Genomic DNA, 23,623 nt, shown 5'->3' with positions numbered 1-23,623 from the left:
ATAACCACTACGCTACCGGCGGGGCGATTCCCCCCCCCCCCCCCGCTTTCTGGGGTATTTATATCGATGTAATTTTTTCCTGTGCTTGGGGGTGGTAGCCAGCGCCACTCTGACTGAGGTCTTGGAGGTCGTGGGTTCGGATCCCACCTGGTGGGCATTTTTTCTCCGCTTTCTTTCTTTCTTTCCAAATTCTTTATCTGTTTCAATGACCTACCGCAACCTCCCCTTTGCTTTCCGAGGTTTTCCTGACACTGCCAACCCTTATTTCTCTGTTATATATATATATATATATATATATATATATATATATATATATATATATATATATATATATAGATATTTGAGAAAATGGTAAACTCACGATTGAAAACAAAAAACAGTGGTTTACTGATGTTTCGACTTGAGGACCAGTCTTCATCTTGAGTAACATGCAACGTAGAAGCGCTGTAGCACACCTTCTGCACCTATATATGCGTGCGTGCAGCGGTGTAGGTAAAGTATGTAAAGTATGTAAAGTATTTGCAGATGGCTGTATTATTTATAGAGAAATTAACAACGTACAAGATCACTTCTCTCTTAATAAGTCTCTTAACATCATAACAGAATGGTGCTCTTATTGGCACATGACAATCAACGTAAAAAAATCCGCATGCATGACGATAAGACGGAAAAAAGCACCCTTTAACTTTCGCTACAACATAAATAGCGCTGCTCTCTCAAATGCACGGATACATAAATATCTACGCTTAGCAATAACATGAGATCTAAGATGGGACGCGCACATTGATAATGTAACTTCTGCGATGCAAAAACTATTTTTTATTCGCAGATGGCTCCATCTGGCACCCACCTCAACAAAACTACTAGCCTACAAAGCATTCATTAGGCCAATCCTTGAATATGGAAAAACTGTATGGTTCCCCCATGCCGTGACTAACATAAAGAAAATAGAAAAGGTACAAACGAAGGCCATAAGAATCATACATAACAAATTTAAACTGACTGATTCACCCACTATCCTTCTAGCTGTTTCTGGGCTTCCCACGCTCGAAACGCGGGCGAAGAAGAACGTTTAAAATTTCCTTGTCAACAAAGTACGTAGAATATTCGCAAACAAGATCTACCCGGGACAAACATACAAGCACTCTATGTGTTTAAATACTCGTTTTTTCCAGTTGCCATCCACTAATGGAATTTGTTAACCCCTTTCACCACTAATGCCCAGTAATTGCGCGATTTTTTATCAAGAATTGAAAATGACGTCCCTTAGCATCCTTGATATGTCTTTGCTTTTCTGTGAAATGCAAACCAGCATGCACTTGCACTTGGTGTGGATAGTTGTGCATATGTAGTTGTGATAGTTGTAATATAAACTACCATTGTTATTTTTTTTCATTAAAATTTGCTAATACTTGCACTTTGTGTATGGCCTGCATAATTGCTGTTGGTAAACTTGAAAGTTGCTTATTTTTAATTTTTACGTATTATTTACCTATTGATTCACCTATTTAAAGGTGAATGGTGAGTGAGTGAGTGAGTGAGTGAGTAAAGGGGTGAGTGCTCTTTAGAACTGTATATTGTAGTGCCCACCGGCTATAGTCTCTTTGGAGGCTGGCCGTATTGTAAATAAATACATAACTAATAAATAAATAAATAAATAAATAAATAAATAAATAAATAAATAAATAAATAAATAAATAAATAAATAAATAAATAAATACATTGTTTCTTCTATATCTATTTTCGAGCACATCTAGGGAGCCAGAAAGAAGGGCAACGGTGTCTTGCAGCCTGTTAATTTTGGTGGACGATTCTTGAACGCTTGACTTTATCTCATCATATCATTTGGCAGCGCAGCCTCTAGGATTGACACGCATTCCGTTGGGTCATCTATTTTGTTCGCGATACCGCTCAGCATCTCTCTAGTTTCGCTCTAAAACTTCGTGTTCTGGGAACCCAAATCGTCCAGCTTGGCGAGTTTGTCGGGCCCGGGGTTCAGAATAAGTCAGAATAGCCAGAATAAGTAACGCGCGAGGATAGCAACATCGCGGAAGCACATAGCCACAACACAATCGCGACTATGGCATCAACTTGGTGCGAGGAGAGAAGCTACCTATTCGGGCGCGGTACGACAAGTCGTTACCCATGCGCAGTCATAAAGAATGGGGGATCTGCGACCAAATAAGAAACCTGGCTCGAGCAAATCAGATCGCATGGCTAGCTGAATCGCTTCTCTGTCATTGTACGTCCTTATTAGCTAACCTATCGTTCAAATCTGGTCATCTGCTGCACTTAGCTACAAAAATGCTCCCTCCGGTGGGGGCAGACCCGGTGCGCCGCTGCCGGGATCGCTTCAAAGTTCGCTGCCTGATGCCCCACCAAGTCTGGCCATCCAGCCAGCAGTGCCTCCTTCCTCGTTGCTGGCGGCTTCCCCCGAGCCGAGTGGCTCTCTCGGAGCTTCTCCAGGACCCTCGATAACTCCAGGCCAATTAAGCCGCGAGTTTTCCCATCTGAGCAACCTCTTCCAAACAGCCAGAGTGATATCTCGGACATCTCTGACATTACTGATGCCACTTCCACTGACACCGAGATATGCGCTGATAAGGCCAACAATCTCTCCGAAACTCCAGAACCATTTCAGAATGTGCAAGCACCCAATCGCCGTCCGGGATCAAAGAATCTCTACAAAGCCTTGGACGTGCACGAAGCTGTAAAGAACAGCATGAGATACGGGCTTGTCGTAATTGTAAAGCCCACCTATTCCCCAAAATTCATCACTAGGTTCAACCCAATATACGTCAAGGAGGGTTTAGAATCTCTGGCTCCCGACGGCATGCTGCAAGTGCGTCCTAACTGCAGCCTTAACCTCATGGCCATCGACACACGTAATGCTGATGCAATGGAGCGCTTGCTGAAAATTTCAAGCGTTGCGGGGATTCCGATGATGGCATACGAACCACGCCCAAGCAAATGCGGTGTCGACGTAATTTGGGGTGTTGCCACGGACACCTCGGAATCTGAGATTCTCGAGGCTTTGCGTCAAAGAATACCAGTCAAATTGGTCCGCAGACTGGGCAAATCATCCTAAAGCGTGCAAATAGTTTTTGCTACTGTATCGACGCCTGAACACATCATTATCGGTTACACACGCTACCGTGCGTATGCCTTTGTTGAAACACCCAGGCAGTGCTCTAAGTGTCTTCACTTTGACCATGTGCCAGGCGTGTGCAAGCTTACAACGCGCTGCATTCGATGTGGTGGCAGCCACGACCGTGCCCCGTGCGAAGCCGAGAACCTTCATTGCGCCAACTGCGGGAAAGAACACGAAGCGACGTCTGTGAAATGATCGGCCCGCCGTGATGAACAAACAATATACAAATACAAGACCACTCATAAAACTGACTATAAGTCTGGCAAAGCTGCCGTAGAAGGGCAGCTCACTGGACGCAAAAAAGCTTCAAGGAGGCGTGCCCAGAAGGGAGGCAAACACTTCTCCATGGGCGTCGATAAAGTCTTCCCGGCACTACCCTCCCTTCATAGCAAGGAACCACGAAAATCCAAAACAACCGCAACCCTAGAGGTGACTGCATCTGCAGTTACAATACTTCCAGCAACAATGGGCGTTCCCGCTCCGAAATCAGCCGGTGCCCGTCTTCCGGATCGGACAGGCACTATTTATTTATTTATTAGTACCTTACAGGCCCTTGGTTAGGGCATTGAGTAAGGGGGGCTAACAAAGACATGTACAACAAGTAAATGGGCGAAAGGTGCCAAAACGTAAGTGCGAAACATGAGTAACAAAGAAACAAGAACTAAGTATGTATAAATTGGCATCATACATCATCATCGAACAGCCCGACTGGCAGCATCCGTTCCATCTCCGGCTTCCCCGTTAGAGCTGGATGATGGCACTCTCCTGGTGACGAGAAAAGATGATGATGATGATGGTTGGTGTTTAATGGCGCAAGGCCAACGAGGGCAAAGAGCGCCAGAGAAGAAGTTATTTAATGAAGAGAAGTGATTACCACAGAAGTTAGGTATAAAACGTGTAAACCGGACATAGTAAGATCAATTAAAGATAATGGTGCTGGCTGGTGTATAGGGCCAGATTTGATTACGCATGATAGGAAATGAGGTTTAAGAAGTTAACATCAGACAAATATTTAAAAACACGTTGCACAGAAACTATAGCATTGTCACCCAAAAAGAAGGAAAGGTGTAGCGGAAAGTGCTGTCTGTATAGTTCCTTTAAGTGTCTGTGTCTTGTTGTGTCAAGTGCCTTGCATGTTATTAGGATATGGACTACGGATAGGCCGTCCCCACACCTGCTACACACAGGTCTTGGAGAGCTAGTGAGCAGGTGTGAGTGTGTTACATGTGTGTGGCCTATCCGCAACCTAGCTAAGGTAACTTCAATGTGTCTGTTGTGCGAGTCAGTTGCGTATCGTCCCAAGTGTGGCTTCATTATGTGTAGTTTGTTATCTGTCTGTTCATTCCACTGTGCTTGCCATTTCCTACGAAGGTGTTGTCGAATTTGTGGCTTAAGGTCACTGTGTGGTAGTATTGTTATATCTACTGTGTTCCTGAGTGCGGCAACTGTGGACTTCTGATCCGCAACCTTATTGCCAGCAATCCCTCATGGCCGGGAACCCAGCACAACACCAGAACAAGTTTTTGGGCATATATACACATGATAGTGTTGAAAACCATATGGACAATTCTGTTTTTGCATGGTTTGTATGATGCCAATGCGCGCACAACGCTATATGATGGACTTTGAGATTTTGTGTTCAAGAATGTGCTGTGCAATGAGTAAGATGCCATATGCTTCAGCTGAGTAAATTGTGGTGTATGTGCTCATGGTTCTGCATGCATCAAAGTTTGGTCCATGAGCAGCGCAAGACACTGTGGTTGCAGTTTTTGATGCGGCACTATAAAACTCTGCACATTGATACTTATACTGCATGGACAAGAAGTGCTGCAAAATTGCAGTTTGTGGTACCCTGGTTTTATCAATATTCATGAAAGACAAGTCACAACAAACAGGTTGAAGCTGCCAGGGTGGTAAAACGTCAGTAAAAGAATATGTGTATATGTCTGAAAAGGAGATGTTGAAATCCGAAGCTTCCTGTCTCACTCTAAGTGAGAATGGCAAAGGAACGGACGGGCGATTTACAAACAGTGGTGATGTGGATGCATTATTAAAACAGGTTTAAAAGGATGTTTATTCATCAATGAAATTTTGAAAGCGTAGAGCAAGTCCATGTACGTTCGTTGGTCCTCAAGGCACCATTTGTCACATTGAACGTATAGACTCTTTGCCCGGCTAGTGCGGAACGCACCCGACGCAAGGCGGAGGCCCAAGTGGAGTACTGGGTCAAAAATCTTGAGTGTCGCTTTTGGTGCCGACCCATACACGACGCTGCCATAGTTCAACCGAGACCCAACTAAGGCGGTAAAGACACGGAAAAGCAGTTCCTTGTCTGCACCATAGGATTGGTGGAAGAGGACCTTGAGAATGTTTATTGTTTTGAGGCATTTATGTTTAAGTGCATTGACGTGAGGTATGAACGTGAGCTTGTCATCAAATATGACACCTAAAAACTTGTGCTCCCTTTTAACAGGAATAGATGCACGGTTAAGAGTAATCTCAAGGTCCGCATTATGCCCGCGCTTACGGGAGAACAAAACACAAGTACTTTTGCCCGGGTTTAGTTTAAAACCTTAAGGTCCGCCCATTCAGCAAATTTCTTAACACCGAGCTGTACTTGACGTTCGAAAATTGACAAGTTACATGATTTAAAAGATATTTGAACATCGTCTACATAGATGGAACATGAAATGGTTGGTGGCAATGCCTTTCGGAGGGAGTTCATCTTAACTATAAACAATGTGCAGCTTAGAACTCCACCTTGCGGCACATCATTTTCCTGCACATGTATCCCGGACAGGGATGACCCAACCTTAACACGAAATGTCCTCGTGGAAATGTAACTAGAAATGGTATTTAACATGCATGTTACCTGACACACCATAGGACTTGAGGTCGCTAAGGATGCCGTATCGCTAGGCTGTGTCGTAAGCCTTTTCAAGATTAAAGAATACCGTAAGGCAGAACTGCTTATGAACAAATGCGTCTTTTATGAAGGATTCCAACGCGACAAGTTGATCGTTGGTAGATCGCCCCACCCTAAAGCCTGCCTGGCAGCTCTCGAGAAGACCGTTGTACTCAAGGAAGTACACGAGCCTGCGATTTATCATCTTCTCAAGCAGCTTGCACAGGCAGCTTGTCAGAGCGATGGGACGATAACTGGCGGGAGAGGAAGGGTCCTCCCCTTGCTTCAGGAACGCCACTACTATGGCCTCCCTCCAAGAGTGTGGAGTCTGCCCCGAAAGGCATATTTTATTGTATAGGTGTTGGAGTGTTTCAAGAGTGTCTGGGTGTAGGTGTTGTATCATGGTGTATGTAATCTTATCTGCCCCTGGAGCTGAAGGCTTACATGTGCTCAGGGCAACCCTCACCTCATCGAGTGTAAATTCAGAATTGTAACCAGATTTTGACCTGTTATTGTCACGTAGGGACTTTTTTTTTCACAAGCGGTTTTATGTTTCAGGAAAGTGTTTGTGTTGTGCAAGTGTGTTAGCGTGGTCTTCTAACGTGTCGCCTGTTGTACTGACCAGGGGCAGGCTATGTGTATGTTGTCCTTTAAGGTTACGTATTCTTGTCCATACCTTGTGAGTGTCTGTGTATGAGTTAATGAATGCAAGGAAAGCGCGCCAACTCTCCCTTTTCGCCTCACGACGCACACTTTTTCCAAAGGACTTTGCCCGTTTATAGGAGATGAGGTTATCCGATGTGGGGTACCGGCGAAGGACACTCCACGCCTTCTTCTGGGCCTCTCGCGCCCGCCTACAGTCCTCGTTCCACCACGGCCTCCTTTGGTTGTGCGGAGCACCGGAGGCGTGGGGAATGGACTTTTCGGCGGCGTCGAGGATGTGCGCCGTGATGAGTTGGGCTGCTTCCTCCACGTGTAGGTGTTTTATGGATGTGTGGTGTAGTTGAGATGTTTGTTTGAATGTGCTGCAGTTTGCTTTTGATTCATTAAACCTTTTATGGGAAGATGGTCTGCTCGGGCCTGCTCCTATATACGTTAAGGAAGTGGGGAAATGGTCACTGCCATATGGGTCTGTGCGCACACCCCACTGAAGACATGGAAAGAGAACTGCAGAACCAATAGCCAAGTCAAGATGTGAGTATGTATTGTGTCCTAAGTTATGGTATGTAGGCTGTTTTTTGTTGAACAGGCATGCTCCGGACGATGTAAGAAACTTCTCGATCAGGCGATCTCGGGCATCCGTTCTGGAGGAGCCCCAAAGAGAGTTGTGCGCATTCAGGTCGCCTGTGAGGATGTATGGCTCGGGCAGCTGGTCAACCAGTGCCTCGAAATCGGAGCTCAGAAGTGCAAAATCAGGAGAGATGTAAATTGAGCATACTGTTATCAACCTATTAAATATTATCGTAGGGATTGCTACAGCCTCAAGGACAGGGTTTAAAGATATAGGGTTTCATGCTAATGATTTCCGGGCGACAATGGCCACACCTCCCGAAGAGTGTGTGCAGCCAACCCTGTCCTTTCTGAATACCATGCACCTATTTAAGAAATTTGTTTGTTTGGAATTGAGGTGGTTTTCCTGGAGACACATAATAGTTGGGTGATTGGCATGCAGCATCTCATACACATCGTCAAGATTTTTAAGGAGGCCTCTGCAGTTCCGTTGGATGATGTTTTCTGTTCCCATTATTTACATTTAAGAATAACTGGAGTGTGTGTGCATGTGTGTTCATGTGTCGTCTTTCGGGGCTGTTATTCTGGGATTTTTGGTCCTTTCTGTCGGCTTGGACATCGGAGGCTGCTCCTTGCGCTGCGTTGCAGGCAGAAACGGCACGACATCCATTTCCTCGTCGGATGTAAGAGGGGTGCCCGACGGGCCGGGCCCTCTGGACTTGGCCCCCCTTCGGGAGCCCTTTGTTTGAGCCGCCACCGCCGGGGGCGTCCGGGGTGCCAGAGGTGGCACGGGCGGTGCGGTGGCGGTGGGAGCCGGTGCGGGGTCCACGGTGTCCATCCCGTTGGCACCCTCCAACGCACAGGAGGACGGGGAGTCAGGGGCGGGAGCGGCACCGGTCCCGACAGAAGTAGTTTGCACCACAACCGCTGCTCCTTCAGCAAGCGGCGTGGTGCCGGTTTGGGCTGCGTGAGGCAACCCAGTGGGGGGCAAGGGCGGGACCAGGTCAGACTCGCTGAACTGGGTCCCTGTGGACACCAGACGCCGCTCTTCCCCCCGGCGAGCTGCGTCGGCGTACCTCCCCAGGGGGAAAGAGGCGAACGTCTTTCGCGCCTCTGGGAAGGTAAGGTTCTCAGTGACTTTCACCTTGATGATCTCCTTCTCCTGTTTGAATTTCTCGCATGTTCTAGAGTAGGCCCCGTGGGGTCCCTCGCAGTTAGCACAGATGATTTGCGATGGGCAGTTGTCAAATGGATGATCGTGTTGTGCGCACTTGGCGCATGTTAGTCGACCACGGCAGGCGGTAGTGCCATGCCCAAATCGCTGGCATTTAAAACACCGGCACGGGTTGAGGATCTATGGCCTAACGGGGCAATGAATGAAACCTGCATTTACTGATACAGGAACTGTGGAATGTTCGAAAGACATGTTTTGTTAGGATTTCCTTGTTATCTCGACGAATCATGATACGCCCCACTGCTGTCACAGCTTGGTCCTGAAGGCCTTCCAACAGATCGGTTTCAGTTTCATTCATCAGATCTCACTCAGAGATCACAGCATGGGAGCTATTAAGGCTGCGGTGGGGTGTGACCCTGATATCGAGATCTGTGATGCGAGTTTGACTGAAGAGATTTGTATCTTGTTGCTTGTCATTCACTTCTACAAGAACTTCTCCTGTTCTAAGTTTTTTGGCTTTGTAGGATTGACCAACAACGCGCTCAAGAAATTTGGAGATCAGGAAGACAGACTTTGTGGTAAGGGGGTTCGACGCATCAACAGATTCAATTATCAAAAACCTAGCGTGGTTGTCCGGCTTTGGGAAACTCGTCGTTGGCAACGGAGGAAAGGATACTTAGGTGCGGCCCCTTTTAGGGGGCCGATCTTTGGATTTAGAAAATTTGGAAATTATATATCATAGTGTAAAAGCAGGGAGACGGGGGTACTTTCTCCTTTGACCTTACCCTGGTAGTCAAAGAGGTCCCGGAGCTTACTGCCTGGTAGACAGGCAAGGAGCCCATCGGCCGGAGCTTGACCAAGGCTCCGACGGCCACCGTTTACGGCTTCTATCCTTCACCTTTAAACACCTCGCCAAGGTTGGACACGGCTTATGTATGGGAGCTCGGGGTCCGCGGTGTCTCTGCTCACCGTCACCATGAATACTCAAGGTGCCCCGTGCTGGGGTGACGAGAAAAGAACACCTCCGGCGCCGCACACGTGCTCTCATTCCACCCTGTGCTGCCACCCTCCCCCCGGGTCTTACCCGTGCAGAGGAGGTTGCGCTCAAGAGGATTCGGGTGGGGGTGGCCTTAACTCCCACCGTGACCCGCCGCTGGCCTCAATACCGAGGTTCGTTTACCAACCCTGGTTGCCCAGTGTGCCACGGCAGCGAGGCGATTGCCGACCTTCACCACTTGCTGTGGTCCTGCCTCGCCTTTGAAGTGAATAATTCATTTTAAGTTGCGTTACGCTGCAGCAGAAATTATAATTACGAGAAATGAATCGGACTGCCCTATTTTGAACTGACTTGATCATGTTGGTTAAGTAATTTTGGTGGAGGGACCAGATTGGTGAGGCAAATTCGAGTTGAGGACGAACAAAAGTATCGTAAGCTAGTGTTCGAACGTTAGCAGGGAAGGAATGTAGGTTACGGCGTAGGTATCCCAGTGACCTCCAGGCGTTTGCACAGATATTAGTGATGTGAGAGGACCATGAAGGATTTTGTGTGAAGTGTACGCCCAAATATTTGTATGTGGAAACATGCGAGAGCAGTTCGTTATTTATACGGTATGAAAAAATGGAGGGGTCATGATTACGACTAAATGAGATGGTTCTGCATTTCGTTGCGTTTAGAACCATTTCCCAAGTCTCACACCACTTGACAATTACGTCAAGAGTTTTCTGTAGTGCGTAATGATCGTCTTGAAAGCCTCATAGATAACGTACATAACGTACATACGCGCATTCTCAAGTCGCGATGGCCCTGTCGTGTATTTCTGTAAGGCGAAGTGTACCTATAAATTGGTTATTGCGCCTTATCAGTTAAATAGTAGTAATGTTGAAACAGCTGCCAAATAATAATAATAATAATAATAATAATAATAATAATAATAATAATAATAATAATAATAAGGAGGAGGAGGAGGAATAAACATTTAATTGAGCAGTCAATGTTGTTGGGTTGACCGCCAGGTGGGGGACCTCCTTAGTCCAGGAAGCCCTGGGTCTTGGCGGCCTGTCTCGCCCGGTCTACCAGATGTTGTTGGTGATCCGGGTTGGAGCTGGTCAACCGACCCTCCCACTGCTCAAGTGAGGGATTTGGGTTTGGGGCAAGGGATGGTGTGTGGCGGCACTCCCATACCATGTGGTAGAGAGTGCATGGCTCCACGCAGAATTTACAAGTGTAATAATAATAATAATAATAATAATAATAATAATAATAATCATAATATTAACAATAATATTAATAATAATCAATCAAACAATCAATCAATCAATCATGTTTATTTACGTGCCCAGGAACAGCCAGTGGCCTGAGTGCTGGCGGACGGAAAACAAAATACAAGAAACATATAGCAAAAACAAACAAGCGACAAGACACACACAAATTGAAGTAGTGAAAATGACAGAAATAAAGCACAGGTGGAGGCTGGGTACAGTTAAGAAATAAAAAAAGAAGATGCCTATGTTTCTCTCCCTGTCGTAAAGGCCACACGACAGGCAGAGCAACAAAGTTTAACAGTAACAACAAAAACAACGGCAAGAGTGTATAGACAAATGATAAGAACAAATGACAGTAAACAGTTTCAAAAATAGGCAACTATCAGTTGGATAGACACAACCGCAGAGAAACCAAATTCCAGAAAAAAGGAACGACAGACATATCATAGGTGTTTAACATACTAATCAATCAATCAATCAATCAACTAATCAATCAATCAATCAATCAATTAATCAACCTTTATTTTCGGTGCCCAGGAACAACCCTAGGGTCTTGGTACTGGTACACCATATACAAAACATACATAAAACAAACTAAAATCACGACAACACAACAAACAAAACCGTATGCATGAAAGAAAAATAAAGTAAAGATAGTTACAGTAATCTCAGAAAGCAAAACAGCAAAAAAAAAAAGAAAATAAAAGAAACAGGAGACCTAGCGTTGCAAGCCATGACACTCGGACAGCGAAATGTTGAAGGCACGTGAAAAACAGGAAATACTCACTGAACATGACAGAGATACGTTATACGCATAAAACGAAGGTTTTATAACAAAATGTTCGCAGGTTTCAACTTTGAAAGAAGCTCAGCATTACAAGCACTGGCACTCAAACCTAGAGAAATTCAAGCAACGCAAAACCAGGAAATGTGAAAAACAAACAACAACATGATTTGCCTAAAATAAATACGGCACATAAATTTGCAATGACGTAAAGGCACTTAAGCTACAACAGTTTTCAAGTCGTTTGAGAACAAAGAAAAAGAGCCCTGGAATATATCAAGACGATCAGAATATTCATTGTATGCACATTGTATTCTGCAGATGGACGAGCGTCTTCTACTTAAAGCATCTGTTCTAAAAGTTCGAAATGTTCAGAAAAGTTTGTTCGGCAAGTTGACATTGATAAGTGTAACCAAGTCGTCACACAAAATATCCTCATGAAGAAGTTTATAAAGAAAGATAATATCAGCTCGCATTCGTCGACACCGAAGGGAAGGAAGACTTTTCAGAAAAGGCACACTGCCGTTAGCGTCTTCTTGCACATGACGGAAGCGGTGCTTAAAGATAAAGAGGAACTCATTTTGAACTCTTTCGATACGGTCACTATTGGACTTGCAAGTTCCATTCCAAACAACAGAGCCGTATTCAAGAAGAGGTAAGCAGAGAGCCGAATACAACTTGAAGAAAGGAAGAGGACCTTTAAACTCTCTAGAATATTTGCAAACAGCACCCAGACATCGAAGAGAGCGACGGTTAATTAATAATAATAATAATCAATCAATCAATCAATGTTTATTATAGTGCCCAGGAACAGCGGAGGCCTTCGTGCTGGAGCACTCAGAGGGGAAAATGCAGCACTGTAGTACATCAACAATTTGCTAATAAACACTCAGTGAGCAAAAAAAAGAAAGACCTACAAAAATGGCAAAGAAGATTAGAAATAAAATAGTGCCATCCAACCGACTTTACACAATCAAGTCGTGCTGGCGCACAGACAAGGTATAAGACAGCAATGAAATGCATCAAGAGCTGGCAAAAGAACAGTGAGTGAGCAAAAAATAAGAAGAAACCACAACTTCAAAGAAGAATAAAAATACCATAGTGTAATTTTAGGCAACATTACACAATCAATAGAAACTGTAATGTCTGGTAAGTTGCAAGAAGACATCTTACAATAAGCGTAACTATACGGAAGGGTGAGTGAAAAGAAGAAAGTTTTTACAAGATTCGGGAAGCGTACATTTTCAGTTTCAAATGGACGCATGAAGTGAATATGGCAACTTTTAATGATAAAAACGGCAGAAAAAGAAAAATTCTACGATAATTACAGTCGCAGTATCAGCACAATACACGAATAACCAGGAACAAGAACAAGCTCGGTGAAGTCAATGCATACGTCAGGACGATAAGTGAAGAAAAATAGCACTGCCAAGATGAACCTAGTGTGCCAGAGCTGACAACCCGGCCAAAAACTCCCGAAGAGGACGCTGAAAGATATCGAGCTTCTCGGAGTGAACATTATGCAGATGCTGCATCCTTTGAAGAGGACAACGTGTGCTGAGAGCTCCAGCTGCTTTAAAAGGGTGGGCGAGCCTTGTAGCTTTTTGTGGAACGCGAAAACTGATTGATTCAAGTAGGTCCGGGCATAAAATAATACCATGAAGCAATTTGTACATGAAAAGAAGGTCTGAGTGGGTCCGCCGGGAACTTAGAGAAACAGTTATAGGGATAGGCTCCGAAGGAAAACGATGCCTAAATATTGATGAAAATTTGGTTTGTACACGCTCTATACGTTGACAGTTGGAACTACAGGTTCCATTCCAAACGACAGAAGCATATTCTCGTTGCGGAATACAAAGCGTTCTGAATAGTTTTAGGAATGAAGAAGGAAACCGGAATTCTCGAGAAAACCTGCATACAGCCCCAAGAGAGCGTAGCGCCCGCCTAGTAAGTTGAGTGACATGAGGTGAGAAAGTTAAGGCACTGTCGAAAAGCACGCCGAGGTCTCTGACCTCTTCAACTCTAGACAAGTAACCGCCGTTAATACTGTAGCAAAATAAAGTGCGGTTCGTTTTCCTGCTATAAGACATGACCTTTATTTTTGTAAAGTTACGATTTAATCTATTGTCTGAGCACCACTTGGAAAATGAGGATATATCTTGCTTCAGGGCAATGCAGTCATTAATGGACTCAATCCGTCTGAATATTTTAATGTCGTCAGCGTAAAGAAGGAAAGAAGACATCTTAATTGCGGCTGACACATCATTAACAAAAATGGAGAACAAGAGAGGCCCCAACACGGAGCCTTGAGGCACACCGCTTGTTGATCTGTACAGAGCAGACGTCTGCCCGTTAACGCTAACGAAACTGAACCGGTTATCTAGATAACTACCCAACAATGCCACGAGTGGTGTATCAATTCCTACCTGTAAAAGCTTTTTAAAGGCCAACTGCACTCAAAATGTTTTTTGTACAAATAAGTAGTCTATGCTCTTAAAATCACCATGGCGAAATCCTTAGCTTCGTAATCACAGAGAGCGCTAGGTACCGCCGTTCAAAGTACCTCCGAGCAGACGACGTTTGCACCTGGAAGAGAGTCGCCGTAACAAGTTCCGAGCGGCCTGTGACGGAGGTTGGGGAACCTGTCCCGTGAAGCTCGCGCTTCTCCGGTGACTTGCAGGGCGCTCCGCCGGGCGCAGGGATGCGTTCGCCCGGGGTTTCTCTGCTACACCAGCGTGCTGTACAGGCGTCGCCATCAAATGTTTAAACTAACCGCGTAGGCAGTAATATCCCCCATTTTTTCTCAATGCAAAAAAAAAAAATGATTAGAAGCCTAAACCTATTCAGGCGCTTGCGAATGTGTTGGAGTTAGCAAAACTCTTTTTACTTGAAAATAATATTTTTACTCAAAGAAAAAATAGCGCGAAAGGAGCACTTGCCTTACATTTGTCATTCCTATTGCATTTACCACAGAAAAAAAAGATTTATTATAAATCATTGACCACTTGCACTTCCGCGTCCAATATTGGCCTCATTTGGGCTGGCCCAACGCCACCTCTATCCTACAGACCATGGTTTCTCAAAGTGGGTTCCGCGGAACCTAGGGGTTCCCCAGGCCCGAAGGAACCTCCAATACTCACGCCCGAGTGCCAGTAAGCACATCTCGGCGCATAACAGAAACGCGCGAGCTGCGCAATAAATCTCGCCAGCAGCTTGTAGCCAGCCAGACTCCGAAAACGGGCCACGTGGTTAAACTATTGCACTTGAATCTCGGCCTTATATTACCCCCATGCGCATTTCTCCTGTTTGGAGATAGGTGCCGCTAGCGTACGCATTCGCGTAAAGTCGACGGGAAAAGAACGATACCCTTGCTTGCTTTTGAATTTATTACACGTTAATGTAGCATGAACGGAATGAAAACTGGCGGGGGAGGGGGGGAGGTTCCTTGGCACTTAACGGAACTTAGCAGGGTTCCCTGGAACCAACATGCTTGAGAACCCCTGCTTTAGACATTTCCAAAAGTTTTACGACCCAAATAGAGTTCTTGTACACGCGGCTATAAACATTTGTGCGACTTTTGTCTCCCTAGCTAAGTGAACCAAAATCAGCCTTTCTCGTAGTAACCAATACACGCGCACAAATATTGGCCGTCGTATTTGGGAAGTGCGAAAACTAAACTGCTCCTCTCCTAAACAATAGATTATATTTTTGTTCGATTCCGAAACTTGTGAAGTATTTACTTTGAGCGTTAGATTTAGTTTATTTGAAAGTAAAACGTTTTCAACAGTACCTGTCTCTGGTTAAAGTAGAAAACAACGGTAGATAGGAAGTGTTTTCGTGTTTTAGTGCGTCATTTAGCTCTGGAGGGGGGCTTATGGTTTCAGATCCCTTTTATAATTCGATTCTCTATGTGCACACAGGAGAAAAAATACTGGGCCGATATTCACGAAGCTGTTGGCATGTAATGTATAGTAGAAATAGTGATTTATCTCCGCCCGCGTGCGATTTGTTCCCTTCGGAGAGGGCGACGTGATAGCCGAGGGGTTATAATAAAAGCTGCTTTTCGATATCGTATACGAGCAAATAAAAAAATTGCTATTCCGGCAGTTATTATGATGGAAAAAATTACTGCCGGGCGGTCTACTTCATCTCGATTGATAACAACGGGATGCCTAAATTGCGCCCAACTCCATTATCATGGGCAAACGTTAGTGGAAGTTCTTCTGTGGAAATAAAAAAAGCGAAACGCGGCGCTAGCACGCGCATTTGAAGGCGGCTCTGAGCGGCCGCCGGCTCTGACGCGGTCGCTTCCGTTCCCTCACGTACGTCACGTCCTGCCACCGCTATGGCCGCCTTTTCTATTCAGTTTCGGTTCCGAAAACGCGAATGTCGCGAGCCGTTTGCGTCGCGCGCTTTGATGTTTGAAGCGCAGTATTTTGCATTTCGCACCCTTTTTATATGAACTGTTCGGTGACATTATTTTTACGTTGTCGAAAGTTTGAGTGCAGTTGGCCTTTAAGTAACAGCGTGTGGCAGACAACGTCAAATGCTTTGCTCAGATCACAGTAGACAACGTCGAGCTGGCCCCTCTCAGAAATGGCTGCCGAGGCCTGCTCCATAAAGCAGGAGAGATTAGTTGTTGTCGACCTTCCTGATATAAAGCCGTGCTGTTTACTTACAAGAAAATTCTGTACAGAACTTGACAGTAATTTGTACAGCGCTGTCTCAAACAGCTTGGAACAAGCACAAAGGAGAGAAACTGCTCTGTAGTTTGTTGCATCCGATTTGGAGCCTGACTTGAAAATAGGACGGACTCGAGAAATTTTCCACGCGAGAGGGAACACGTTTGTTTTTAGGCACTGGTTAAATATCACCGTCAAAAGAGGTACAAAAATGCTGCCGTATGTTTTGAGAATAGCTGGAGGTATTCCGTCAGCTCCACACGACAATGACGGTTTCATGCACTTTAGGCTCTCCAAAACCAACTGCTCGTCCAAAAGCACTAAGCTGGAGCCTTGTACGCGATTTAACAATATGTTCATTTCAGAGACGTCACGCTGGCCGCATGTGGCACTGAAGTGCTGAGCAAAGTGGTTGGCGACATTATGAACTTCTTCCCCAGAGGAATCTACAAGATTGATAAGATCATGTGAGTTGTTCTTACGGGACCGGATGTATCTCCAAAATGTTTCAGGCTGAGAATTAGCACTACTCTCTACAGAATCGAGATAGGAGCGCTGGTCCCGCTCATAAAGGTTTTTACATAATTTAAGGTAAGAGCAGAAGTTCTGTTTCCATTCGTCACTCCCGGTTTTCTTATGCTTTCTGTGGCAGCGGTCTTTTAATTTAAGAGTCGTACGAAGTTCTTTCGAAAAGCAATGTGGGTGCTTGGAGTGGTTTTGTTTATACTTGGGAATAAATTGGTCCATACCGCTTTTGACAATTTCGGTGAACCGTTCGACCTGTGCATTGCAATCAGGAAGTTAATAATAATGTTTATTGCACATAAAGAATACAGATACACGAGACGGGCCTGTCAAAGCCTTTAGTGGCTTGAGGGACTCGGCCCGGCGAAGTCGGCGGGCAGATGTGCAATATCACAGAAAGTATCAGCATAAAGTCAACACAAAATGTTACATCAATGTTAACACAAACTGAATAGTAACGAAAGTCTTACAGAATAGGAGAGTTAACATCAACGAGAAGTGAACAAAAAAGCAAGAATCAACGCCGATACAATTGCACTTCAACGTTGTGTACGAGATTATGAAAACTTTTCATACACCCTCGCGAAAAAAAGTCATATCATAGTAAAGAAACCAAGGTTTTTAATGCCTTTTTCGATGTTGCCGAAAAAGCATCATCCGGAAAATCACTGAAGATACGAGGGACATAGACACAGCGCCTGGCTTCCCCACACCTTGATGAGGAGCGTGGTACCACAAAGCGAACAGTGCTACGTGAGCTACGGGAGGCTGTATGAGGTATTTTAAAATCGCTATCACCAAAATGCCGTATCACCGCAGTCTGCAGAAAGAGTGTCCTAAAGCGGGAAAGACCAAGGTCAGTGAAAATATTATCGGTAGTAGGAAAGGGGGCATTATATCGGACATTTTTTAGTATATTTCTTAACAACGAGTCAACCCGGCTTTGCCATCTGGCAGAACAGAAAGCAAAGATAGCAATCCCGTATCGGAGAATGCTGTACACCAGAGCATGCGCAATAGTTTTTTTACGTGGAATTGAACGACGGATCTTATATGGAAAAAAAAACAACCACGCAGCGCTCCTGAGGTTATCGGAGACATGCGATAGCTGGCTCTGCCAAGACATATGACTGCAAAGAAGACCCCTAAGTATTTTACCTAGTTAACATACGTAACTGGAACGCACCGACAAGGAAAGCAGTCGTGAACGTGTAGAAAAACCGGCGCATCAATCACTGTTATTTTTAATGGGGATCTGAAGCACACGAGTTTTGTTTTTGCTGGGTTAACCTCCAAACAGTTATCTTTTTGTTAATGCGATAGATTGCCCTACGGCATAACAGGGATGTTTATAGGTACAACATTGCACCAGTTGCACGCAGAAAGCCAAGCAGAGACCGGTACTGGGGTCCCCCTATCCAACGCTTAAGATCGGGGGGTCTCCCAGGATGGAGCCCTGTGCCTCGGAGGTGTTGGATTCTGGCGTTTCTAAGACCTTAACAAGTCCACAACAGGTGTTCAACGTCGGCTTCTGGCACAGGAGTCACACAGAAGGGGCAGGTGTCCGCAAACGGGGCGTGGTATCGGGCAGGCCAAGCGTGAGTAACTGCTGGGGATAACGCCACTCCAACTGGAAGCCTCCAAACAGTTATCGGTGGCCACAACATTGTTTTGTGTATGTTATCCTGTAGAGCAGTGATGACCTTATTGCAAGATATTTGCTTTGAATGCAGGACGTTGTCGTCTGGGTATTGTAATAATATGCCCTTGGAAATTATTTGAGGTAAATCATTAACAAACAAATTGAATAACAGAGGAGATAATATGGAGCCCTGAGGAACTCCCGCCTTCAGTGGAAGTTTACTGCTCGCAGTTGTCATCCCATCTATGACCTGCACTTGCGATCTACCAGGAAGATAATTCTTAAGGCCATCATAAAATGGACCTCTGAAACCCATTGAATATAGTTTTTCCAATAAAATAAATAAAATAGTGTGATGAACTGTTTCAAAGGACTTAGAAATGTCTAAAAATAACGCAACACTAAGCATATATTGATCAAAAACCGCAAATAGTTCATCAGAGAATTCTTCCAGCAGAGCCACAGTACCAAGACCTATAACCCGAATTGACAAGGTGACATAATAGAAAATTTTTCTACAAAGGATGACATCGCTCTCAGAAGAAACTTTTCAATAATGTGAGATAGTATAGGCAAGATAGAAATGGGTCGATAGTTTTTCATATGGTCGTTCTGTCCTCCTTTAAATAGCGGTTTAACTACATCAGTTTTAAGCTCATTCGGAAAAAGCGCAGTGTCAAGGAAACCGTTTACCATGAAGATGAGAACATCGGACAATGCCTCGAAGTTTCTTTAAAGCAAATGTTCTGACAAGCCGTCAATACACGTTGGTTTATTTCCCTTGAAGCTGAAAATTATTTCAGAAAGTTCTTGTTTTGCAATTCTAGGTAAAAAGTTAGACACCAAGTTGGATTCTTTCAACGTGCATTGGTGGGTGTGACGCGAGGATGCGTTCACCGAGGCAAGGGCATAAAAGTGATTGAACTGGTTAGCAACTTCGATGGGATCCCCAGGAAAGAAAGAAAGTGGAGAGAAGTTTGCGGGGTTTTTGCCACGAAAAAAGTTTATCAGTTTCCATGTTCCTCCAACTCTTTGAAGACTGACGGAATTTTTCGAAAAAGAACTGGCGCTTCGTCAGTCTCATCAAAGCGACCACCCTATTTCTTGCGGCTTTGTAGTCCAGACGCAAGTTTTTATTTTTTGGTGCTTGTTTACACCGTCTCCAGAGCAAATCTCTGTACGAAGTTTCAAAGTTTCAAAGTTTCTTCCAAAAAATAGAATAATGTGCGCATTACATAATATAAGTATACAAGAGAAGGTCCCAAGGTAAGAAACCGTCGGCGGGACCTCCTATGCTTCTACAACATAAGGAGCGAGCATATAAAAACACGTAGTGGCAAGTCAGGAATCCATTAGCACGTAACGGTAAAAAAAATTAGTGGCGATACAGAAACACCTCAAAAGCACACAATAGCAAAGTATACCTAGAATATGGGTCAATTGTGTATTCTGCACTGACCAAATGAGAGCAAACCATTCAAGAAAAAGAAAGAAATTCGAAAAAATAACGCACAATACATTTTTGTTCGAAATAATTTATACATGGTTACATGCAAACAACAAAAAAACAAGAGGCCAGAAGTGTTCTCCACAACCAAAACCAGTAGTAGTGGCATAGCCTAATTCCCTTCATTCCATTAAATGCATGCGTAAATAGTTTTTTAAGAAGAACAAGGATTTAGAGTTTTTAAGGTCAATGCTTAAAGTGTTCCAAAAGCTTATTGCGGAAAATGCGATAGTTGGTTTTCCAACTCTTGTTCGTACTTTGGGTAATAACAGATTATCTTGAGATGCAAAACGTGTATTATTACGGTTGGACGTTAAATGAGAAGAGAACATGTCTAGTATAAGGTCATAATTTATTGCACGAAATAACATCATGGCAAGACTATATGCATATAATTTAGAAAGGGGAAGAATATTCAATTGAGAAAATAAAGGTGACGACGGTGATAGACGAGGCGAAGTAGTAATGATACGCATGACCTGTTTTTGCATCTTTTCTAACGGGCTAATGTGAACATTGTATGCGCCACGATGAAATGCAATAGTTTAAGTGACTGTAGATGAATGCAAAATATAGACAAGTGAGAGTTCGAACGTTAAAGAAATGCCTTGCCCTTTGAAGTTCACTTACTCCATAAGCAATTTTTTTGCAGGTAGCGGCAACATAAAAATGGAATTTTAGGTGCGTGTCTATAATGATACCCAGGAAAGAAGCCTTTTCATGTAACGGAATCGGTTGAGAATTGATATTGTCATGAAGCCAAGGACGACGCAGCTGTCTTGAATTAGAAACAAGTTTATTGGAGCGAACTTGTGCTCCCCTAACTACTCAAAAGAATACAGAGGCGGCGAAGCAGCGGTCAACAAAGTGACTAGCACAGGCGAGTGTCGTCGAATCGAATAGCCCGGCGTCTGCTCTGCAGGCTTTTTATCTTTCGGCGCGCGTGGTTCTCGAACCGTCGATTCGCATCGAGAACATTGTAGATCCAAGAAGATTATTCCGGGCTGTTGATATTAGATCGGAATGTTCTCCCTATCAGAACAGATAACACATGCGGCACAGACAGAAAGAATGGAACACGTGCTTCCCTTGGCACAGAGATAACACAGACCGGCGCAGCTGGGCGGTAACAGCAAAACACAAATAAACAAACCCAATGCATGGTTCGCTGCATTACCCCCCCTCTAAGAGTGCATCGACCCGATGCTAACATAAGTGACAGTCCGAAAATAAAAATAAAAGTTCGTCATCGTCCGTAGAAAGGTTTTAAGCGAACCACGTGGACGACTTCTTGCCGCGTGCGTCGTCGTGATATGCCGGAGTCACCATCGGGGATCACTTCGTAGGTAAGTTGGCAAACACGTCGTAGAATCTGGTAGGGTCCGAAATACCATCGCAGAAGTTTCTCACTCAGTCCGCGTCGTCGGATGGGAGTCCAGACCCACACACGATCCCCAGGATGGTACTTGGCGTCTCGGCGACGGAGATTGTAGCGTCCGTCATCCACCAGCTGCTGGTCCGTTATACGAACTCGAGCGAGCTGGCGGGCCTTCTCCGCACGTTGAAGATATCCTTGGACGTCGGCGTTGAGGTCGTCGTCTTCTGCGTGCGGAAGCATGGCGTCGAGCATCGTAGTCGGCCGTCTTCTGTAGACAAGCTCGAACGGTGTCATCTGCGTAGTTACCTGGGTCGCTGTGTTGTACGCAAACGTGACATACCGGAGGACTTCGTCCCAAGTCTTATGTTCAACGTCGACGTACATGGACAGCATATCCGCAATCGTCTTGTTCAGACGTTCCGTTAGTCCGTTCGTTTGGGGGTGGTACGCCGTCGTTCTTCGGTGATCCGTGTTGCTGTAGTGTAAGATTCCTTGCATCATCTCCGCTGTAAAGGCCGTTCCGCGGTCCGTTATTAGGACTTCAGGGGCTCCATGTCGCAGCACAACTTGGTTTATAAAGAACTTGGCGACTTCTTGTGCAGTCCCCCTCGGAAGAGCGGCGGTCTCTGCGTAGCGCGTCATGTAGTCTGTCGCTACGACAATCCACTTGTTTTCTGATCGTGACGTAGGGAACGGGCCTAGAAGGTCCATTCCAATCTGTTGAACGGGCCTCGACGGGACGGCGATTGGTTGCAGAAATCCGGCGGGTCTTCTCGGCGGCGTTTTTCGTCGCTGGCAGTCACGGCAACTCCGAACGTAGTGGGTGACGTCGGATGTAAAGCGGGGCCAGTAGTACTTCGCCTTGATTTTTCCAATTGTGCGGGCTGTTCCGAGATGTCCGGAAGACCGGTCGTCGTGGCACGCTTCCAAAATTTCGTCTCGAAGGTGTGCGGGGATGACAATAAGGTAATTCGTTTTCGTTCCGAGGCTGAAATTCTTCTTCACGAGGACGGAGGTTCTCAGGCTGAATGCTGGGAAGCTGCGTTTGAAGATCCTAGGTACGGTGACGTTGCATCCCTCGAGGTAGTCGATTATGACGCGTAAGTCGGGGTCGGCACGCTGCAGGGCGGCTAGGTCGCTCTCCGTCACGATTCCGAAGAACGCACTGTCTTCATCAGAGTCTTGTGCTGGTGGGTCGAGGGGGGCGCGGGACAGGCAGTCGGCGTCGGGGTGTTTCGTGCCGGATTGTAACGTCTGTAACGACTGTAACGTCTGTAACGTCTGTAACGACTGTAACGCCGAACTCCTGCAGGCGCAAGCTCCACCGCCCAAGACGGCCAGAGGGGTCCTTCAAATTGGCGAGCCAACACAACGCGTGGTGGTCTGTCACAACCCTGAATGGTCTTCCATACACGTATGGGCGAAATTTTGAAATCGCCCATATAATTGCCAGGCACTCTTTCTCAGAGGCAGAATAGTTTTTCTCCTCCTTCGACGGGCAACGGCGGGCATAGGCGATTACCTTTTCGCACCCTCTTTGTTTTTGGACGAAGACGGCACCCAAGCCTATATCACTGGCGTCGGTGTGTATTTCCGTTTCGGCGTTTTCTTCCAAATGAGCGAGCACGGGCGGGTTTGCAGGCGTTTTTGCAGCTCGCAGAATGCTTTTTCATGGTCGTTTTCCCAGCTGAAAGGGGTGCTATCCTTCGTCAAGCGCGTGAGCGGCTCTGCAATACGTGCGAAGTTTTCGACGAAGCGCTGGTAGTATGCGCACAGTCCGAGAAATCTTCGCACGCCCTTCTTGTCTTTTGGCCTTGGGAAGTTCGCAACGGCTGAAGTTTTTGCTGGGTCAGGTAGGACTCCCGCGGCGTTGACGACGTGGCCCAAGAACTTGAGTTCCTCGTACGCGAAACGGCATTTTTCAGGCTTCAGCGTTAACCCCGACGTACGAATGGCCTCGAGTACAGACTCCAATCTTGCGAGGTGTTCGTCGAAAGTCCGGGCGAATACGACAACGTCGTCGAGGTATGCGAGGCAAGTGTGCCACTTCAGGCCAGCTAGCACAGTGTCTATGACTCTTTGAAACGTTGCTGGCGCCGTGCACAGCCCGAAAGGCATCACCTTGAACTCGTATAGGCCATTCGGGGTTATAAATGCAGTCTTCTCTCGGTCTCTCTCGTCCACTTCAATTTGCCAGTAGCCGGTCTTCAGACCCATCGATGAGAAGTACTTCGCATGGCAGAGGTGGTCGAGGGTGTCGTCGATTCGTGGCAGGGGGTACACGTCCTTTTTGGTGAGTTTGTTTAGTCGCCGGTAGTCAACGCAGAACCTTAATGTGCCGTCTTTTTTCTTCACAAGTACGACCGGCGCAGCCCACGGACTT

This window comes from Haemaphysalis longicornis, unplaced genomic scaffold (assembly GCF_048455015.1).
Source record: "Haemaphysalis longicornis isolate Haplotype H1 unplaced genomic scaffold, Haemaphysalis longicornis Haplotype H1 scaffold_14, whole genome shotgun sequence".
In the NCBI taxonomy this organism is placed as follows: Eukaryota; Metazoa; Arthropoda; class Arachnida; order Ixodida; family Ixodidae; genus Haemaphysalis; species Haemaphysalis longicornis.
The sequence above is the reverse complement of the archived record's forward strand: the minus strand, read 5'-3'. Positions refer to the sequence as shown.